A 5,485-nucleotide genomic window follows, 5' to 3' on the forward strand; every position below is an offset into this window, starting at 1 on the left:
TAGTCTCCCAACCAAGAAAAGCCCAGGACCAGATGGGTTTAGTGCAGAGTTCTATCAAACCTTCAANGAAGAACTAATCCCAGTTCTTCACAAACTATTCCACAAAATAGAATCAGAAGGTACTCTACCCAACTCATTCTATGAAGCCACAATTACTCTGATACCTAAACCACATAAAGACCCATCAAAAATAAGCTCTTCTTTGTAGTGGGAAATATTTAAAAAGGCAACCCACAATCTGTCTTGCATTGCCAGTCAGTGTTCCCGCTCTAGTACCGCCAGTCATAACACTATGTCCCCTTATGGTCTCCCTTGGCGTGTTCTTGTCTCTGAGCTACTCTCTCACAGCTCGCTTGAGTTAAAAGAGAAGCCAACATGAAGGCAAACGGACAGAAAGATGACATTGATCTCACAAGATTTAAAACGGCCACAAATAGCTAAGCTTTTCACAAGGTTAGAATAATTGAGCTAAAGCTTTATTTTTATCAATTGGCTCTGAAATTATTGTATTGCCATCTTGTAAATTGTGAACTTATTATATAAATCTGATTAGATACTTACGCTTTAAGACTCATGGTTCTACTGGGTAACTAGGTGTTGAGTGCAAGGAAGTGAGAAGATCAAGGTTCCCCTGTCCTAGAGTGGAACCACAGAAGGAGGTGGCAGTGGCAGCAAGAATGTGGGAGGATGGCCAGGCCCTGCTGAGAGTTGACGGGTTCTTTTTTAATATTTTCTGCATCACTTCTGGGTGTTCACAATAGTTTCTAGATTTGGTATCTGCATATGGGATGGATAGTGGGGATGGATAGTGTCCTTTCCTTAAGTTTCTACTCCACTTTTAAATAATCTTTAGACAGGAACAATTCTGGGTTAAAATTTTGGAGATGGGTGTGTGGCCCCATCCTTCAACCAGGGAGCCATGCCTAGCCTCGAGATATGGTCTGAACAGTTTCTCCCTCCCACTTTGTGGGGGTTTTCAGCTAATGTCATCCTGTCATCCCAGTGGGGTTCTGGGAAGCTCTTGCTTTCCTGGCATCTGGGACTTTCTGGTTGCTACCCCCAGTTCCCCATCCCCCACTCCTATACACCTCTTTTCAATTTCCTGACTCTCAGTACATCTCCCCCATCTCCTCCCATACCTGATTCTTCCCTTCTCTTTCCCCTCCCCCTCTTCTCTTTCTCCCAAGTCCCTCCCACTCTCTACTTCTCTTGATTTCTTTGTTCCCTCTTCAAAGTAAGACTGAACCATCAACACTCACTTTGGTTTTCCTTCCTCTTGAGCTTCATGTTGTGTGTGAGTTGTATCCAGGGTATCCCAAGCTCTTACTTAATATCCACTTATCAGTGAGTACATACCATGTGTGTTCTTTTGTGACTGATTTATCCCACAACGGATGATATTTTCTAGATCCATCCATTTGCCTGAGAATTTCATGAGTCATTGTTTTAAAAACTGAGTAGTATTCCATTGTGTAACTGTAACCACATTTTCTCTATCCAGTCCTCTTTTGAGAGACATCTGGGTTGTTTCCAGCTTCTAGCTATTATAAATATGCTACTATAACATAGTGGAGCATGTGTCCTTATTACATGTTGGAGCATCTTCTGGGTATATGCCTATAAATGGTATAGCTGGGTCCTCAGGTAGTACTATGTCCAATTTCCTGAGGAACAACCAGATTGATTTCCAGAGTGGTTGTAACAGCTAGCAATCCCACCAGCAGTGGAGGAGTGTTCCTCTTTCTCCACATCCTAGCCAGTATCGGCTGTTACCTAAGTTTTTAACTAGCTGTAAGCATGGACTTTTTTGTAAGATTAAAATCAGTAAATAGAATCATATTTTTGTACCGAGTAAGTGCTTTTTCATTTAACATACTTAAGATGAGTATAAAACATGAAAGTAAGATATATCTATAAATGGATTTTATCTGAATTCAGAATAGAAGCCAAGATCAAATTCATTTATTATTAATAAATACTTAAAAATGACTGAGATCTCTGAGTACATGGACAAACAAAGGAACAAAAAATTTCAAATAAACGGAGCCAAGGTACTAAGAGATTAAAAGAAAAAAATTGGATCTGTGGGCCACAGTGCCACAGAGATACTTACACTGTAAGTATTAGATTATAGCAGTGGTAAAATTCAAAAACAAACAAACAAACAAAAAACAACAAAACTATTATGTTTTGAGATAGGGCACTGTTTTAATACAAATTCTAAACAGAGTGCGTGTGAAAAAGACTTATTGTAAGGAAGAAAACTGAAGCACTGAATAAAGACCCAAAGCCATAACAAAAAGATCTTCGAGTCATCGTTATGAAGTTGAGATGAATATATGTGGATGGTAATGATAGAGATGAACTAAAGTAAAATAAATGGTAAGGGGAGTTTAGAATGGCAGATTCTTAAAAAATGAAAGAATGTAATGTGAATATCTAGAGCCTATAAGGTATTACATATTTAAAGAATCTATCACTTACTTTTATTTAATATTTTCATTAAGATGAAGCATCAGTAGTTTGAGATTATAGTATGGGATTCTATAATATAGATGTAGAAAATTTTCATTGCCCTCTTATTGTGAGAATTGTGAGAAAGAAATGGCCTGAATATTTTACTCTGCTTGTAGCTTTAAATATCAATATCTGCATCAATATGGGGTAAATATTGCTGTTCTCTGTGGCAAAATCTATTTATATGCATAGCATGCAGTTGTAATAATGTGTGAGAGATGTGTGTATGGGCCAAATGGCGACTCCAGAGGTGAGTAAATGGTTGAACTTCAAGTTCCCAATGATGGACAGGAGAATATAGATTTGGAGATTATTACTTTGTGAAGCAATAAAAAATATCTTTACAATTTAAACATACATACATTCACACACACATTATAGTATGAACACTGTTTAATCAAGAGAATAAGAGTTTCTGAGTAAGTTGACAATTTTATGAGACCCCTTTCTATCTTGCCATAACAAATTGATCTTTGGTGCTTTTGAAGTTGGATGCTATTCTGGTTATAGGCCTGTGGTTACGGAAGAGGTGAGAGGCCTGACCATGTAGTACTGAGATAGAGATGGATATTATTGAAATCACAATGTGTCTACCTAAGCACAGTGAGTGCTAATGAAACAAAGGCAATAGAGTAGTGGTAATGTCTACCATACTCACAAAAGTTGTGCTATAAAAGCCTGCTGTAATGTATGAAGGGAAGTCAAATGAGCAGTTATTAATGATTTCAGATACAAGGAACAATATATGAAGCAGGTAAGTACTAAAATATTAACTATAGCAAAATAAATATTAGGCCCCCAAATATTAGAATCATGCCTCAGAACAATTTACAAAAACAGTAATAAGACTGTGTACTGAAATATTACACCAAAATTATGTCTATAAATGTATTTGACTGATATTTTCAACATGATCATTATTGTTAGTAAAATGCACTATAAATTAGGTTACCAAATATCTATATAATCAGCAGTTTTGTGAAATAATTATCTTTAAGGCATTAGCTGAGAAAAGAAATGAAAGAACACATTTTGAGAAATAGTTTCAGTGATGTGTGGAATCAGGTTAGCATTCGTTCACATATGTGTGTATGTGTGCATGCAAGCATACATGTATATGACCAAATGTTTGAGCATATTTGAGTGTATGCACAAGTATATAAGTCTCTGTGCATATTTAATATGTATGCGGTGTCTGTATGTGTATTTCTGTGCCCAAGTATGTTTGTATGTTTGTGTGTGTATGCATATTGGATGAATGTCAGTGTTTATGTGCATGTATACATATATGTCTTATATTGTTTTAAGCTATAAATACACAGGTGTATTGATGCTGTGAATAATTTTCAATTAGGAAAGCATGTTTCACTGAAGTTGTGGGTCACTGTGTGAATTTTATGATGATTTCAATGCAGGATCAATGAACCCCATTTCATTGCTATTACTGTAGTCAATGAGTTTAATATTTCTTATTATTGACATACAAGACTTTCTACTATTAACAGCAAGGCAACGCCTCTCTATATTATAAGAAAAGAAACATAATGTGTCTCTCTCTTCAAATATATATACTTTTTAGAGTTTAATGAAAATGAAGCCACAACATATTCAGAACACAATGAAGGCAGTCCTAAGAGGAAAACTCATAGCCCTAAGTGCCTCCAAAAGAAATTGGAGAGAGCATACACTAGCAGCCTGACAGCACACCTAGAAGCTCTAGAACTAAAGGAAGCAAATTCACCCAAGAGGAGTAGACAGCAGGAAATAATCAAACTCAGGGCTGAACTCAACCAAGTCAAAACAAAAAGAACTATTCAAAGAAACAACCAAACCAGGATCTGGTTCTTTGAGAAAATCAACGAGATAGATCAACCCTTAGCCAGACTTCTAGAAAGCACAGGGAAAGTATCCTAATTAACAAAATAAAAAATGAAAAAGGAGACATAACAACAGATCCTGAGGAAATCCAAAACATCATCAGATCCTACTACAAAAGGCTATACTCAACAAAACAGAAAACCTGGATGAAATGGACAACTTCCTAGACAGATACCAGACACCAAAGTTAATCAGGATCAGGTCAATGATCTAAACAGTCCCATTTCCCCTAAAGAAATAAAAGCAGTCTTCAATTGTCTCCCAACCATAAAAAGCCCAGGACCAGATAGGTTTAATGCAGAGTTCTACTAGACCTTCAAAGAAGACCTAATTCCAACTCTTCTCAAACTATTCCACAAAATAGAAAGAGAGGGTACTCACCCAATTCATTCTATGAAGCCACAATTACTCTGATACCTAAACCACACAAAGATCCAACAAAGAAAGAGAATTTCAGACCAATTTCCCTTATGAATATCAATGCAAAAAATACTCAATAAAATCCTCACAAACTGAATCCAAGACCACATCAAAATGATCATCCATCATGACCAAATAGGCTTCATCGAGGAATGCAGGGATGGTTTAATATATGGAAATCCATCAACTTAATCTACTATATAAACAAACTCAAAGAGAAAAACTACATGTTCATCTCATTAGATGCTGAGAAAGCATTTGACAAAATCCAATACCCTTTCATGATAAAAGTTCTGAAAGATAAGGAATTCAAGGCCCATACCTAAACATAATAAAAGAAATATACAGCAAACCAGTAGCCAACATCAAACTAAATGGAGAGAAACTCAAGCAATCCCACTAAAATCAGGGACTAGACAAATCTGCCCACTTTCTCCCTACCTATTCATTATAGCCAGAGCAATTCAACAACAAAAGGAGATCAAGGGGATACAAATGGAAAGGAAGAAGCCACCATATCACTATTTGCAGATGATATGATAGTATATATAAGTGACCCTAAAAATTCCATCAGAGAACTCCTAAACCTGATAAACAGCTTCGGTGAAGTAGCTGGATATAAAATTAACTCAAACAAATCAATGGCCTTTCTCTACACAAAGAATAAACA

Source organism: Mus caroli, chromosome 14 (genome assembly GCF_900094665.2).
Source record: "Mus caroli chromosome 14, CAROLI_EIJ_v1.1, whole genome shotgun sequence".
Lineage (NCBI taxonomy): Eukaryota > Metazoa > Chordata > Mammalia > Rodentia > Muridae > Mus > Mus caroli.